The 17,650-nt window shown below is 42.3% G+C and overlaps 1 protein-coding gene across 11 annotated transcripts in view; it reads left to right on the forward strand.

The window, feature by feature from the left end:
- The first annotated feature begins 7,404 nt into the window (after window positions 1-7,404).
- Window positions 7,405-17,650, forward strand: part of PPFIBP1 (PPFIA binding protein 1) — a 195,461-nt gene continuing 185,215 nt past the window's right edge. For 6 of the 11 annotated variants that reach the window (XM_070453842.1, XM_070453846.1, XM_070453844.1 and 3 more), the window contains exon 1: window positions 7,406-7,573. The gene's annotated coding sequence lies outside the window, so the exon portion shown is untranslated. Of the gene's footprint in view, window positions 7,574-13,240; window positions 13,305-17,650 lie in introns of all 11 variants that reach the window. The other 5 variants (XM_070453839.1, XM_070453837.1, XM_070453836.1 and 2 more) reach the window with 2 other exon arrangements.

A 17,650-nucleotide genomic window follows, 5' to 3' on the forward strand; every position in this document is an offset into this window, starting at 1 on the left:
GGAATCAGAAACTTTTATGAAACTGAATTAACTGTATTTGTAAATGGGATGAATTGTTCAAAGGCATTTTAATTTGTTCAACTGAACCATTCAGTTCAGTTCAGTCACTCAATCATGTCCAACTCTTTGCGACCCCATGAACTACAGCATGCCAGGCCTCCCTGTCCATCACCAACTCCCGGAGTCCACCCAAACCCATGTCCATTGAGTCGGTAATGCCATCCAAACATCTCATCCTCTGTCATCCTCTTCTCCTCCTGCCCTCAATCTTTCCCAGCATCAGGGTCTTTTCCAATGAGTCAGCTCTTCGCATCAGGTGGCCAAAGTATTGGAGTTTCAGTTTCAGCTTCAACATCAGTCCTTCCAATGAACACCCAGGACTGATCTCCATTAGGATGGATTGGTTGGATCTCCTTACAGTCCCAGGGACTCTCAAGAGTCTTCTCCAACACCACAGTTCAAAAGCATCAATTCTTTGGTGCTCAGCTTTCTTTATAGTCCAACTCTCACAACCATACATGACCACTGGAAAAACCATAGCCTTGACTAGGCGGACCTTTGTTGGCAAAGTAATGTCTCTGCTTTTTAATACGCTCTCTAGGTTGGTCATAACTTTCCTTCCAAGGAGAGGTGTCTTTTAATTTCATGGCTGCAGTCACCATCTTCAGTGATTTTGGAGCCACCCCACAATAAAATCTGTCACCATTTTCCTTGTTGTTCCCATCTATTTGCCATGAAGTGATGGGGCCGGATGCCATGATCTTAGTTTTCTGAATGTTGAGCTTTAAGCCAACTTTTTCACTCTCTACTTTCACTTTCATCAAGAGGCTCTTTAGTTCTTCACTTTCTGCCATAAGGGTGGTGTCATCTGCATATCTGAGGTTATTGATATTTCTCCCAGCAATCTTGATTCCAGCTTGTGATTCTTCCAGCCCAGCATTTCTCATGATGTGCTCTGCATATAAGTTAAATAAGCAGGGTGACAATATACAGCCTTGATGTACTCCTTTTCCTATTTTGAACCAGTCTGCTGTTCCATGTCCAGTTCTAACTGTTGCTTCCTGACCTGCATACAGGTTTCTCAGGAGGCAGGTCAGGTGGTCTGGTATCCCCATCTCTTTCAGAATTTTCCACAGTTTATTGTGATCCACACAGTCAAAGGCTTTGGCATAGTCAATAAAGCAGAAAGAGATGTTTTTCTGGAACTCTCTTGCTTTTTCGATGATTCAGTGGATGTTGGCAATTTGATCTCTGGTTCCTCTGCCTTTTCTAAATCCAGCTTGAACATCTGGAAGTTCACGGTTCACGTATTGCTGAAGCCTGGCTTGGAGAATTTTAAATATTAGTTTACTGTAAAACTGAACCATTAATTGAACATTAATCAAATATCATGAAAAAATAGTTTCTATTTTTAGTTTAAAATTTTCCTTTTATAAATAGAATAGTAAAATGGGGATGTTGAATGTAACTAGGTATTTGGATTCTCTGGTGGGTAGCCAAAGAAAAACCACCACAACCTGGGTTGCAAGGAAAGGGTGATTAAAATAAGACTGCTGGGACTTCCCTGGCCATCCAGTGGTTAAGACTTGGCCTTCCAATGCAGAGGGCTGCGGCTTCAATCTCTTGTTGGGGAGCTAAGCTCCCACATGACTCATGGCCAAAAAGCAAAACATAAAATAGAAACAATATTGTAACAAACTCAATAAAGACTTAAACAATGATCCACATAAAAATGTTTAAAACAAAATAAGACTCTTCTTGGAATGAGATGTTGGGCCTATTTCTAACCTGTCCTCCATGGGCAGGCAGGCAATGGGGAGGAGAACTGGGCTCATAAATGATGCCAGTGGTGACAGCTGAGCAGTAACTCAGTATTCAGCTAAAGGATATTAAAATGGTATCCAGGTTATTACCAACACTGTGCATAGAATCAGACAGAATAAGCGGCAATTTCCTCTAAGAAGGAACTCTAAAGCTAGGCTTGTTTCATCTGAATTTGAGTTCATGATTTATACCATGTGTTCAACGCCCTCTGTGTTTGGCAATGTGACTAGGATGAGAAGAATTTGAGGTACCCAGGTCCTCTAAGATAATGCTAGTGGGGGTTTTTCTTGAACTTTTAAAGACACAGCATACAGTAGGTTAGAAGTCTTAAGCAAAAGGCAGCTTCATTCATTCATTTGGTGAATTTTTATTGAATGTCCATAGGACAATGGATGGTTCTAAATTCTGTAAAGAACATAAAGATGAAGCAAATTGGCATCTTGCCCTTAAGAACTGTAAGGAACTTACAGTCAGTGAGAGCCATAAGCCATATATAAAAATAATAGTACAATTGTTTTCTGTCCTAAGAGAAAGGAAGATGTTTACTAATGACTCATTATGTGTCAGGCAACGTGTTCTGTTATCTTGCGTATGACATCAGATCATCACAACCACCCTGGGAGGTGGACTTTAGTAGAAATGAGCAAGGATCTTTCTTAACTGAGAAAAGATTCTTAGAGGATATGGGTGCAAAGTCATTCATTTGCAGAGTGTGTGAGTATGAAGCAGAGAAGACGATACATTCAGAAAGGTAGGTTGGTGGCCACGATGTAAGGATCTCTGGATGCCAGAGAGGAGTTTGGGCGATGTTCACTTGTTCTGAAAGTACCAAGAGTGGTCATGACTGTGCTTTGGAGAGCAGAAGATGGAAGCCTATAGAGACCAGTCAGTGAAGGACATAACCTTTATGAGTGGGGTTAGCCTCTCCTGGTGTCTGTATCTAAATAAACTTTGGGCCTGCACAGGCTTGGGGGTGGGAGGAACAAAAAAAACAGGCTGCTCTCTGCCACTCCGGAGCACAGAGCTGAAAGAGCAGATTGCGGACAATCAGTGCTTTGGAGAGATAAAGAAAAGATGGCTTGCAGTCAAGGAGACCTTGGTTTTCATCCCAGCTCTGGGTGTCCTAGAGCAATTTACTTATGTAACCATGCTGAGCCTTTGATTTCTTATGTTAAAATGGGGCTAATGACACTCACCTTACAGGATGGTTGTGAGGATTAAGAGACACAAGACAGAGGTCTTTAGGAAAATAGTCAGAAAAGCAGGATATGGCTTTCCAGGAGAAAGAATTTCAGTGGTGGTATGTTCTTTCAGCTTGTGTACCCCTTGTTGCCAGATAACTTCAGAAGGCCACTTGTTAGGACCACAGTAGAAAGGGATCTGGCATCCAGTAGGTGGTTATATCAGATGACCTTTAGGGTCCATTTCAAGTTCTAGTGTTGCTATTCTCTGCAGGTTTCTTCTCCCTGTTTTCACAGTGTCCCCTTCCCAACCCCACAGTCATTATCTGACAAATTCATGGGTACTATAGGTCAGGCTGATCATAGGAATAATTTGACAGAAAATATGTATCTAGACTCTCAGAGTTAATTGGTGTTGAAACCACAGGAGCTGCAAACATAATTTTCCATTAAATAAGTTAAGATCCAGAATAATGGGTAGACTCTGGATACTTGCTCATCGGGCATCCTATTTTGCTCCCCGCAATGTCCTGATTCTTTGGGGCTTCCCCAAGATACCCAGAGGCCAGCGATTTCAATCTATTTATTGAAGAGTTAGATCTCATTGCCAAATGAAGCACTATAGTGAAGCCTAAATGAAATGATGGGATTCCCAGGTGGCGCTAGTGATAAAGAACCTTCCTGCCAATGCAGGAGCCATAAGAGTTGCAGGTTCCACCCCTGGGTCAGGAAGATTCCCTGGAGGAGGGCATGGCAATCCACTCTAGTATTCTTGCCTGGAGAATCCTACCCCATGGACAGAGGAGCCTGGGTCTACAGAGGAGCCCTACAATCTATATAGGGTCTCAAAGAGTCGAACAAGACTGAAGTGACTTTGCATACTTGCAAATGTGTTGATAGAATAGATAAGAGCTGTAACTCTAATTAAGACGGGGAGAAGGAGGCTGAAATCTCACCCATTCCTTCCTTTCTCACCCACTCTGGAACCCCTGGTCGGAACACTACTGTTCCAGCCCTGCCTGTTTGTTGTTTTCCTCTTGAGTCTTCTGTTTTCTGGACTCAGATGACAGCTGTTATCACTCCAGCTGCAGCGGGGATGGGAGGCAACTTCCTGTTATTCTATCCTGCCATCCCTGTGGGGGTGGGACAGTCCCTCCCCCCATCTCCTCCTGCTGCTGGCTGTAGAATGTGAGCCAGGCAGGCTTCCTACGACTGGGCCTGGAAGAATGACTGGTAGCCATCCAGCCACTGTTGGAGAGCATCTGGGAGAGCAAGGCAGAGCAGGCTCCAGACAAGTGTGTCCCTGGCTGAGGGACAAGGAGGAATGGGTGGCTAAGAGGCAGGTTAAGTGGTTGGTGCAGAAAATGCCTGAGGCCGTGAAGGGTTGCTGCATGAATAATGGGAGAGTAAGAAGAGGGGGTTGTTGCCAAGGCATTAAGATTGAGAGAGGGAAATGGGGAGAGAGAGTTAAGGTAGCTCAGCTGGTAGAGAATCCATCTGGAATGCAGGAGAGTCCTGTTTGATTTCTGAGTCGGGAAGATCCCCTGGAGAAGGGATAGGCTACCCACTCCAGTATTCTTGGGCTTCCCTGGTGGTTCAGACGGTAAAGAATTGCCCTGCAATGTGGGAGACCTGGGTATGATGCCTGGGTTGGGAAGATCCCCTGGAGGAGGGCACAGCAACCCACTCCAGTATTCTTTCCTGAAGAATCCCCATGGACAGAGGAGCCTGGCAGGCTACTGTCCTTAGGGTTGCAAAGAGTCGGACATGACTAAGTACAGAACAGTTACGTAGTTATGGTTTCTAGCTATGAGATTGTCTGGGGTTGGGTGCATTTAAGGAAGGGGGCAGGGTTAGAGGTGATCTGCTAATCCATTTTCCATCCTATATTTTTATTGAATGTTTTTCTTGAATTGAGGGTAAGGAATACAGAAGTATTAGGCATGAGCAGCCTCCTCAGAGTCTGGGAAGATAGGAAATGAATATAACTGGACATAGATAACCATACGTTAACACATCTATACAATTTCAGTAAGGATTGTAATAACCTTTGATGTGAGTATTATTAGTTCCATTTTATAAAAGAGGTGATTAGGTTTCTGATGGATATTTTAATGACTTGGTCTTCCCAGGTGGTGCTAGTGTTAAAGAACTCGCCTGCCTATGCAGGAGATGTGAAAGATGCAGTTTCCATTCCTGGGTCAGGAAGATCTCCTGGAGTAGGAAATGGCAACCCACTCCAATATTCTTGCCTGGAGAATCCCAAGGACAGAGGAGCCTGGAGAGCTACAGTCCATGGGGTTGCAAACAGTTGGACATGACTGATGCAACCTAGCCCAGCATAGCACAAAGTTACACAGCAAGCAAGTGCAGAACTAGACAATGGACCCCCTTTTCTGTCTGCTGTAGGGCACATCAAGGACAAGGACTTAAGGCTTTGAGAGAAGGGTAGGACTTAGCACACAGAAGGGGATCCAAAGGTTAAAAATTTCCACTTACAAAATAAGTAAGCCATAGGGATGTAATGTACAACATGGTAACTATAGTTAATAACACAGTATTACATCTTTGAAAGTTACTAAGAGAATATATCTTTAAAACTCTCAAAAACAAAACAAAACACCCCACAAAGCTCTCCCAGACAGAAGAGTGGGGATTCCAGGTAGGCCAGTAGGTGAGATGCAATCAGGAATCTGGGAGTAGACCAGTTTGCAGTGAAATGTTTCCCAGGAGTGAAGTGGGAGACAAGGTGGGAAAGGTACATAGAGCCCAGATCAGAGAGTTTTAAATGGCCAGCAAAGAATTGCAATGGCAAGAGGGACCCGATTTAGAAGGGGAAGATACTGACAGCAAAACCAAACAGTGTTTTAGCAAACTCATTTGGAAGTAGTGCATAGGACTTAGAGCTGGGGGAAGATGGATTCAGTAGTTAGGAGCTTGGAACAGTGTAGGTTTGACAAACAGTATAATGTTGATAATACAGAAACTGGTCTGTGAGAGCAGTTGCTGGGGGCGGTGGATTTTTTTCTTTTTTGGCATTATAATATGTGTGTAGATTGTGGGCAATCACTGCTCTAGAGAGAAGAAATAGCTTTGGAATCCAATAAACCTTGGTTTCAACTGCAGTTCTGGAGCAATTTACTTATGTAACCTTGCTGAGCCTTTCATTCCTTTATGTTGAAACGGGGCTAATGACACTCAATTTACAGGATGGTTGTGGGAATTAATTCAGACACACTGGTGGACTCTGCATCCCTTCTACAATTTGTGGCAGAATGGCCAAATAAACACGTCCTCATCCACCAGAAAACAAACAATAAAAATGAAGAGAAAGTCAGTAATCAATTCATTGTAATTCCAGAAGATAACGGATAATCTATCTTTATCTCATGTAAAGAGGGCCACGTTTCACAATTCAGTCCTGCCTTGAGGCAGTTATTAGGCAAGCTGAAAGACCCATTTCCTGAGAATCTCTCTGTTCTGTTAGCCAGGGGTATAGCCTGATAGCTGGCAGGGTAAATGTTAGTTAATTCTTAATTGATAGCTCAGCCACTGCAATTGATTCCATTCAACAATAATTATTCTCATGTGGCTTGCTGAACTCAATTGTGAGATTTCCACCCCTTTTCAGTTGTGTATAAAAACAGCAGCCCTGAGGTCTTTAAAAAAAGGTAAACAGTAATTTTTCTTACTTCAGAGGTTCAGTTTTATTTGCCTGGAAGCTCGCGTGCTGTGATTTTCGTCACTAAAAGCAAAAGCAAACCGCATGGTCGATAACGCCCCAGGGTTAACAATCTAGAGCTGCGTCGCAGTTTCTAGGATTGTCCTCCCTATCTTCTCGAAGAGCTTTTGAAGTTCTAAATTTCCCGTTCTAAAGGAACGCCCAGCAACCCCAAGATAAAAGGGGAGCTGAGCGAGCTGGCGGTTTCCTTTATTTGTCTGACTTCAAGCTAGCCATTTTCTGCTGCACGCGCCGCCGGACTCGGACTTGCCCGTGACACACAGGCGACTGTTTTTCCTTCAAAGGAGGGCTTGGATAGGTTAGTTTCATTTCTGACCTGGGGGATTGGGAAATGCGCCAAGAAAAGTTTAAAACACCACCCGCAAGGATCTTCCTCGTACCATGATTCTCCTTCCCTTACAGATAGCAGGAAAGGCAGCATTTTTTTCCATCAACACCCACTTCCAGCCCAGCGCCGGGCTCAGAGAGGAATGTGTAAAATTAGTGGGCTCCTCTGAGTGACAGTCCGCGGGCCCAATCAGCGCGAACCGCGGCGCGCCGACACCCCGCCCGCGCGCTCTCTTTGGCTCATTCCCGCGGGGAGGGCGGTGGGAGGGCACGAGGGAGGGGAGGTACCTGGGACTGGGAGTGATGTCAGCTCCTAGCTCGGTGCCTGCCCGGATTCCTGACATGGTGTAGGGCCGAGAGGGTGGGGAAGGCGGGAGCGGGGCGAGAGAGGACTCGGGGCAGCCAGCCTGCGGCGGGGCCGGAGTGCCGGCGCTTTGAACTCCGGGCGAAGGTGAAGCACAACTTTTGCAACTCGTGCTGGCGGCTCTGCTCCCCCCAGGTAAGGGCGTTGGGCTCCTCTCGGGGACCGGAGGGTAGTGGCATCGTTGTGTGGTTGCAGCTGCTCCTCCTTTTCCCCGCTCGATTTCCTTTTCCAGCTCACTCCAGTTTCCCAGTGGGAGCGGGCACTTTTTGGTGGGTGGGGTAGAGCTTAACTCCCGGGGCTCCCAACTAGCTTTCAGGTGAAAAATACCTTCAGGATTGGACGTGTGAGATCTTGTCTGTGTCCTTAAACACCGCCCCCTCCCCACTCTCCTAATAATACTTGAGAACCCCAGTCAGAGAAGTGTGGTGTCTGTGTGTGTGTGTGTGTGTGTGTGTGTGGTGTGTGTGTAGGGGGGTGTTATTTTAAAATGTCACAAAAAGTTTATGAAATATCGACTCAAAAATTATGATGAGAGAGAACAAAAGTTTTTGTGTTTTATTGGCTCCCCTCTGGTCTATTACATGTTGATTTCAATGAAAGTCTGTCATTGATATTCATATTTTTTATATCATAATATGAGATCCTTTTCTATAGTTCCGTCAGAACGTGAGAAATTCACTTGGAGTGTATTAATTATGAGCTTGTGGGAAAACCGGTCTCTTGGGGGCATGCTTCAACGCCGGTTCTTTTTCTCTGACATCTTAACGGAGGATCCCTTTGGTTGCCAACGTTGTGATCTGGAAAGGTTAGATAGGCTGTTGAGAACCTTCATAACTGTTTTCTGTGGCTGTTTGAGAGAAGAATGAGGGCTGGTAGTTGTTTTCATGGATCCTTTTTAGAGAAGGGAGTTTTAACAGGGAAATGTGGCTGAAGGCGTGGCAAACAAACTCTTAATTATAGGAACATGAATTTTTCAACATGTGGGGCCAAAACAAATCCTTCCTTTCAATAAAAATTGCAGGGAGCAATAGAAGAAGAACTTGATCTCGTGTCCCAGTTCGGTATTTAGGGAAAGGAACTGCCTGTTGGGAGCAAAAGGATATTTAGATAAGTAGTATAGAACTCTGTTTTTCTGTTTTATTTCTGGTTTCAAATCCTTTAGCTTTTTCTTGCTTGGTGATTTTGTGTGCCCAGGTCACTAACTGGGTATGATTGACTTTCTGGGGAAAAAATTGACCCCGTATACTGATTGAGAACCCTCACTTAACCAATGCTGAAGGCTCTTTCTTTTGGGGAAGCAAAGAAAGTATTTAGGCTGGGACTCCTGAGTCAAGTTTCCCTTTTCTTTCACCGGAGTGCCTCAGCAGTGAGGATCCTTCTGTTGCCAGGTTGGGAGGAAACGGGCGTGGACTTCTTTGTGAGTCAAAAGCTGCATCCCAGGTGCCTGTACGTCAGGGCATTTCCGGGAGAGGAGGAAAGAAAGAAGCCACAATATTGCATCTAATAAACCCAGGTTGGGAAGTGTGGGGACACAGGACTTTGTTGATGGGGTCCTCCGTCTTTCTAGCCAGATACCAGTTAGGTTGCAGGACAAAAAAGAGGTGTTTTGTTTTGCTGTTGTTTATAAAACACCCAAGGGCTTCCCTGGTGGTTCAGTGGTAAAGAATCCACCTGCAGTGCAGGAACCACCAGAGACACGAGTTCAGTCCCTGGGTGGGGAAGATCCCCTTGAGGAGGAAATGGCAAACCGATCCAGTATTCTTGCCTGGGAAGTCCCATGGACAGAGGAGCCTGGCAGGTTACAGTCCAAATGGTTGCAAAAGAGTTGGACACGACTGAAGCGATTGAGCGCACATCCATGCACGCATGCATAAGACACCTGGATCTGTATTGTTCTTAAAATTTTTAATTAGCACAGGATGGATTAAGGGTAGATTTTTTTTGCAAAGATGAGGTGTGCTTCACTGAAAAAGCCTGTATATTTTAATTTTGGTCTGTGTTTTGGATTGAGAAACAGAAATTGCCACTGAAATAATGGTGACTGAATCTTTGCTATTTATGTTCTGTGAAAGTGAAAAGAGTTATTTGTTCAGTCCAATCTGACCCTTTGTGACCCTGTGGATTGTAGCCTGCGAGACTCCTCTGTCCATGAGATTCTCCAGGCAAGAATACTGGAGTGGGTAGCCATTCCTTCTCCAGGGGATCTTCCTGACCCAGGGATCAAACCCAGGTCTCCTGCATTACAGACAGATTATTTACCATCTGAGCAGAAGTACATAAAACACACTGTATTTTCCAATGCACTTTTTCAGCAGGAAAATCCAGGAGGTGAGGTGGAATTCCTGTGGGCTGGTGAGAACTCTCTGAAGGCTTGACTGATGGAGTATTCAGACTACTGCTTGTAATACCCAAAGAAAGCTGCAAAAACCAGTCAAGTAGTATCTTTAGGATGTTATCTTGTTCTCCAGATTTATAATTCTTTCCAAGAAATGAGTCTTTGCTTAAGGACTTGAATATAACAAAGCTTTAAATTGCATTCACAGTTTGAGTAGCAACCTTTAAGTTTACATACTTATTTTTAACCAACATTTCTCTTTCTCCATCTGTGTGTAGGAGGCAGATGTGGCATACTAAAACACAATATGTTCAAAGGACAAAACTTGAAAGATGTTTGAGTTATTGAGAAAGGTAGGATCAGGTTTTGATTAAATTCTTTGACCAACAACTATCATAGTTACTATAGCTCCTTTGAAAAATGGGATAACCTGGCCTTTGTGGACAGATGTTGACTTGAAATTCAGGACACATTGTTGTTACATATCAATAGTGCCTAATTTCAAGGGCATTCTAGTCATTTTTTGGAAACAAGTTCAGTGAGAGAGAGTTCATTAACTGTCTAGGTAGTCTTTCTGTCACTCACTGTGCTTGCAGGAGATAAATCAGAACAAGGTCATTTCCACCCCCTCATTTACTGACTAGCTGACTTCTTTTTAAAACCTTTCATATTCATGAACTATTTGTACTTTTGTGGTTAATTTAGAGTATGTTGGTAATTTGTCACATTAAAAGTAACTTTTTGAGGTTCTCATCTCCCATTTTTAAAAACACCTATAGCCTCAAAAGCACATCTTTCAAACTGTTAACTATTCATTCATCACTCTTGTCTTTTCAGAGATATTATTACATGTTTCTAATCTGATTTGAATTACCTTTTCAAAACAGTGAATGAATGAATGAGGGAATGTATGAATATCCATTCACATTTGGGTCTGTGTCTTGATTCTTTACTAAAGAAATGTTCCTTCAAGGTGCACACATAGGCAAGAGATAGTATTAGGTTGGCCAAAAAGTTTGAGTTTTTCTGTAACATGGAAAAAACCTAAATAAACTGTTTGGCCAACCCAATACATAATTATGACTTTTTTTTTAATTCCCAAAGATTTCCTTAGAAAGTCATATTATTAGTTTTGAAAGTAAGAAAAAAAATCCCAGTTGAGCATCTGATTGTGCAATCTTTCAGGAAACCATTTTACTGTTGTTTTTTAACCATGATGGAACAGATGGGTTTAAGTATGAGATCCAAAGCTTTTAAGGTTACTGACACTGGGTGTTGTTTTAGGACAAAGGAAACAAAGTGTCTGTCCTCTGGCCAGCATTTCCCTTCAACTAAACGTTGATAATTTCACAATTAAATCAGTCATCAAACTGCCCCCATGTTGACACTATCCAGTAACTGCTCTGGGCTTACGTAGTTCCTTGAATCTGTAGTGTATTATGTCATCAGTTTCTCAAATGCATCTCCGTGCATGTCGGAATGATTTTCTTAGCCAAAAACCTACAACTTTTGTCACATATATCACCACCATAAAGACTGATGCTTCATTAAATGGAGCTAATGGATTAAAAAAACAAAGCTGAACTAACCTACCCTAGAAAATACAAAGACTCTTCTATTTCTTTTACACTCTTTATTTAAACAGTAATTATTGATGCCAGTTTGGCATTGGTTGATGTTTCAAAAAGCCAAGTGGTGAGGATTTCTTTTACATTAATACTTTGCCCCATGTTTAAGGATCTAAGACACCAAACAACTGGATTTTAGATGAAAAAGTGGGCCCTTCCAGGAGTTTTAAGTTTATACACTCATTAGGCAGTTTTTGAAGAAGAGGAGGGTTTGAGTGAAACCTCTACCACTTCTCTTTGGAGAGCTTCTGTTTCTGAAATGTGGGTTTGGGCTCTGAGGGATCCAGGTGGGTGTGTTGTCTTAGTTTGTGACAGAACTTTGGTTGCGTGTCTCCTGGAACTTGGTGTGACTCACAGTTTGACTGGCCCACATTCACGTCCTTGTTTTTGTTGGCAAACGTAATGAGTTCAGAATAGAAACATCAGGTGGTGGTTTCCGGGTGGTGGTGCACCTAAAAATGCCCATGACTGAAGGAATTGTGCGAACTCAGATTGCACTGAATATCAGTCATTCTGGTAAAGACTCGTTTCACTGATACGGTCCATGAAGGAAGGAGGTCAAATACCATAACTTTGGGGGCTGGCTGTAGATTTTGTGGACATCCTTTGAACTCCAGAGTAAGGTCTTTTTACCTCTCCTTTAACTTACAGAAATTAAGCATTTGACAGAAAAACAAATGCAAGTTCGAGAGCCGATATGCTGATTCCTAGTGTTGCGTGTGGGGTAGGAAAGGAAAACTTAATTTTACCTGATGAGAGAGAGACTAAAGATGCTGTTTTCAGTGACAAGTCCATTCATAAGTAAGTGGCCAAATTCTTTAGGCACACAGGTAGTTCTTGGGAAGAAGTAGGTAGGCCCATGGGGATCTCTTTTACCACCTCCTTTGCATGCATGTTACTCTGAACCATATTATTGAATATGGTTTCATGTCATCTTGTATTTCCTGTGAGCCTAGGATATAGCTCACAGAAGTCCTTTTGTTGGCTTTCTGTCACTCTTCTCTCCATATATATCTTTTCACAAATAAAATTTTCTCATCACAGAATTGTATGAGGTTTTTATGAGAAAAGTTTGAACTTTGAAAGAAAATGTAAACAGGCTAAAGCTCTTTGGCCTACTTTCTTAATACAATAGCTTGAGAGTGTGGCTGTGGTTGCATAAATAATATCCCTGGAACCATTATCTTTTTGTAAAGATAATGCTTCTCCTACCAACACATGGTCGAGGATTTTATTTTGCTTGAACTGAAATTTGAGCACCCTCTACTTTTCTTACGAATGATGGAAGAGCCTGTTAAGTTCTCTTCTAAAGTAACTGGACAGCGAGTGAGTGGGAGGAAGGGAAACAGTGACGGCTTAACAGGAAACACTGATTGAACTTGTGTGCGCGCCAGGACAGTTCGTGAGAAGTTACCTGGGTTTCAGTGTTTTTCCTCTGGATCAGCTGCTTGGATGCGTCTGTAAAACTTTCACATTCTTCCGACCTCCACCCCCATCAGCGGGTGACTTTGCCCAACCAAGAGGGCTTTTAAACATAGACTTAAAGTTCTTTTATTGCTTTCTTCTCAAGGTACCTTGATTCTCTAGGATGACTTGCATTCTACATTACCCTGTGGAGCAGACACAGCTAGGTGCGCAGTTGTTTCCATCCTTTCCACTTTTCACTGGTGGTCAGTTAAAAAAAAAAACCCACACAGCAAATTCTTGATTTCCCAGAATCCCTTGCAGCTGGGCGGTGTCTAAATGACATCGTTCTGGCCAATAAGATGCAGGGGCTCTCCCACAGACTCTCTTGCCTGTTAGGCTGTTGCTCTTCGTGCTTCTCGTTCTTTCTTCCAGGATAATGGATGCTGTTTTCTAACCTCAGAAGCCGTCTTGTGACCAAATTCAAGAAACTTGAGGGGTAAGTGGGCTGGGAAGCTGATGGCCTTCTGGAACACTGTACCAGACTTGGTCTGCCCACCTTTTGATTTATTTTGAGAAAAATAAATCTCCATTTGATCAACCACAGAAGTTGGGTCTGTTACTTGAAGCCAGATGGGATCCTGACTGAGTTTAAATTTTAAAGAAGTCATAGTTCTTTTCTCTCAGAATTAAAAGGCACCACCCTGGATGATAAAAAAAAAAAAAAAAAAAAAGGGTCGGACTTTGGAACCCTGCATACCCTCAATTTGAATCTTGGCTTTGCTATTCATTACAGACTAATCTTGACAAGAAATTTAACGGTTTTGGGTTTCCATTTTCCTGTCTGTAAATGGTGGTACTGATGTTTGTTTTATGGAATTTTTGTCAGTATTAGAAAATGTTAATAGAAATAATAATGACACATTTGGTACATAGGTTTTTAATAAATGATGGCAGCTCTTACTAAAGAATACCATAGTGAGGAACCTGAAGAAGGGGAGTTAAGTAATTTAACTTCTGGTAGGTTCTCAGTAAACATAGACTGAACAACTGAATGGTGGGCTAGCTTTATGGCTGCAGCCACTTGCCTCCATCTACTTACCATTCATTCCAAGGCCCATCTATGTATCTTCAGCCCCATCTGCCTACACTGGATACTGGGAACTCTTCTGTTCTCCAAACTTTGGTCAAAACAGCAAAAGATGTTCTTATGACAGTTTTATTACCTATGAGCAAAGAGATGAAGCAGATGTGCTCCAGAGTCAGACGAATGTAAATTAGACTTTTCTGTCCTTAACTATGTGATTTTTGTCTTCTGTGAAATGGGAATAATTGGGTGGGTTATGAGAATTACATATGATAATATATGTGAAGCATTAACAGTGGTTTTCCTGGCATACAGTGAACACTGGATTAATGACAGATATTGTTAATATTTTGTTAAACAGTTCTTGGTCTTGGTACAAGGTCCTCTTGGAGATATAAGGGCAAATAAAACATGGTCTTTACCCTTAAAGATATTCATATAGAGAAGATAGGGGAAGAAATGGAATGATCTTCCTTACACATAACCATAATGAAAAGCAGATTTAAAAGCTACTTAGTTGTGAGAAAGTTGGGGGAAAATATACGGATTTAATGTTTATATTATGTATTTTAAGGAAAAAAGTCACCAAGCATGCATATAAAAGTTACATTTGTCAGTGCAGGAAAAAGTTGCTAAATGGAGTGATTTATGGGAGATAGGATGAAGATGATGGGAAAGATGAGGGGCCTTTAATTTTTTTATGTCTGTTTTACAGCCTCATGCATTACTCTTGAAATATAAAGAGGATTAAAGTTTAAAGAATCAGTTTGTGGGGTTTCTTGGAAGAAGATGGTGCTATGAAATAGTAAAGGATTGGATTTAGAGGGGTCCTACTAGAGAAGGTGGGATTTGAATGGGATGAGTGAGAAATGTTGAGGAGACACTGGGGGAACACGAACATCCTTGGGTTTGGAACAAAACGTAGAATATAGTTTTAGAGAAAGATAGGAAGATCAGTATTGTTAATAAAGGTAAGATATTCTAAAGCCAGATCTTAGAGGGATTTAAAAAGAGTGACAAGACTATGCTTTAAAATGAGTTGTGTTTTTTTTTTTTGTAAGGTAGGGAGGGATCTTAGAACTATTATCATTTTATAAAAATGACTCGAAATAATATGTTGAATGTTAGGAGGTGTATATGTGGCGAATGGAGTGAGGACAGATAGAACAACTTTAATCAAGAAAGGCACACAGCAAAAGTTGAATTTAAATAGGAAATATGATGAATTAAGATTTAAGCAAATGAAAAAGAAGATTTAAACATCTAGAGTTTGCAATTCATTGTGACCCATGATAATTTACCTTGATTTTCTCATTGTCTAAATGGGTTAAATCATAGAACCTGCCTTACTAGGTTTTTAGGAGAATAACAGCAACAGTAATAATAATACCTAATGCTTACTTGGTGTGTACCAAGCACTGTTCTATGTGTCTGACATATTTCAACTCAGATTTAATCCCTACATCATCCCTAAGAAAAGGTACTGTTCTTATTCTTACAGAGGAGGACTCTGAGGCACAGAGAGGCTAAGTGAATTCCCCAAGGTCACACAGATTGTGTGTTGGACAGGGATTTAAATGCAGGTAGATACAGTCTCCAGGGTCAGTAACCTCAGTCACTTCATATTACTGCCTCTGGCTTAGTTCTGTACTTAACATCTTAAAAGCTGCGAAGAATTGTTAGTTATTCACGCTATTCACATCATGATGTTGAGCATGAATTTAGACATTTAGGTTTGGAGTGTAGGTAAAACCCTCAAGTGATAGACCGTCTCTGTAGGGTTGCTACGTAAAGAGCAAGAGTAGGTGAGCTTGCTGAAGAAGAGGATGTAGAATAAAAAGAGAAGAAAGAACACAGCACACAGGGAACTCTTGACATGCAGACATGGTCAGGCCAAAGAAAAGAAGTTATTAAAGGTGATAGAGCAAGAATAACCAGGGAGGTTGGAAGGGAAGAGGTTGCTGGTGGCAAGGGAATGAAGCATGCCCAACACAAGTGGACCATCCCCACCATTCAGCGCTGCAGACCTCTTACAGGACGAGTCTGAGAAATGGCCCCCAGTCCAGCTGCCGTGTCATCTGTGGGCTAGGAGAGCAGTTTCAGCACAGTAGCTGTGGAATCCAGAGTGCAGAAGATTGAGGAAGACATGGGAGGTGATGAACCTGAGGCTGTCCTGTTAGTCCAGCCTTTCAAGGAATTGAGCAGGGAGAGAGGTGCTCTGACAATGTGGGTTTGATGCTGGTCCAGGCAGAGAGGGTAATATGAAAGCAGCAAACAAGAAGGGGGAAGGAAAGGGATAAATTGAAATTAGGTGGAGAATGCGGGTTAGCTTTGAAATCCCAGTTAGCTTTGAAATCCCTAAGAATACTTCTTCAGATAGAATGAAAGAAAGGATGCGGGAAATTGAGGAAAGAAATGTGATTGGAAGAGATAAGAGCTGAGTGAGTTCGCCCCAGGCAGTCTGCTTTTTTTTTTTTTTTTTTCCCAGTCTAATAGGAGGTGGTGAGAGGAAATTCGTAGACAAGTAACTCAGGCTCCCCAGAGCTCTCCGGATTATTGAGACAGAGGAAACATTTGAAAGAATGACAGAAGTCTCTCATCTAAACAATGCAAGCTGACACATTTGCCAGGATATATCTCCAGGCAAGAAATTTATTGAAGTGGAAAGTAGTGGTACAAAAAAAGAAGAGGGGAATGAAATGAGACAAAGGGATACCTGACTGAATGTGAAGGAGGAATTTTTAGACACCAGACTGAATGGTTCGCAGAACAACTTCCCAGGGGAAATCCGAGAGCTCTGAGTGACGGGAAAGCAGCCTGGGTCTGGGACCACAGGCTAGGTTTGGTTAACACTGAACCACAGAGCACCAGGGAGTACTCTGAAAGAGGGAGGTGTCCAGCAGAGAGACCTCTGCATCATTACATGCTCCGGTTTAACTGGCTCCGTGCATCTTTGGTAGAGGGAGATAGGGATCTGCCCAGCCCGCCCAGCCCGGGACCCTTCCCCAGAGTGTTGAAGTTAGAGATGACATAGGAAAGATGAGGATGCCAATGTTGATTGCCTTTAGAACGTAACTAAAGTCTAAACCAAACTCAAGAGGTCATGAGAGGAACTCAGAAAGATCTTTGGCTGAAAGACATTGGGTTGCAGTGTTTCAGCAAATTTGTTGTTGCAGTGATGTGAGTTGTATGAGAAAAGGACTGAAGCAATCTAATAATTAAGAGTGTGGGACTAAAACTCAGCACCACTCCCGTCAGTCCATAGGTGGGTCCTTTGGGGGTTGCTTTGACTGATGTCAGTATAAATGTATCCAGGTGTGGGCAGCATATTTAGATCTGGGCATAATGTTCTTGAGTTCAGTGATTCTCAGTGGGGCCAGCTACATACTTTGTGGAGCCCAGTGTATGATGAAAATGTGTGACCCTCTTGTTCAAAAAGCAGGAAAAAGTACTGTGAAAGGTACTAACAGGAAAAGCTTTTCTTTTTCTTCCATAGTCTCTCTTTACGTGTCATGGTGTTTATTTGCTTTAGTGTTATTCTGAGTGAAGTGAAAATAAAGATCATAAGCATGAATTTTATTCATCTTTCTATTATGCAATGCCAGTGTGAAATGCAAATATAAGAGCATTTAACAAATATGCAGAATTACTGAAATCACATTTCATAGTGTTTCATGGTTTGTATATGCATTTGTATGTTCTTTTTATCAGAACAGAGGAAACTCCGCACAAAACTGGCTCCTGTTATTTCACATCTC

The sequence above is a fragment of the Odocoileus virginianus genome, chromosome 23, assembly GCF_023699985.2.
Source record: "Odocoileus virginianus isolate 20LAN1187 ecotype Illinois chromosome 23, Ovbor_1.2, whole genome shotgun sequence".
Taxonomy (NCBI): domain Eukaryota; kingdom Metazoa; phylum Chordata; class Mammalia; order Artiodactyla; family Cervidae; genus Odocoileus; species Odocoileus virginianus.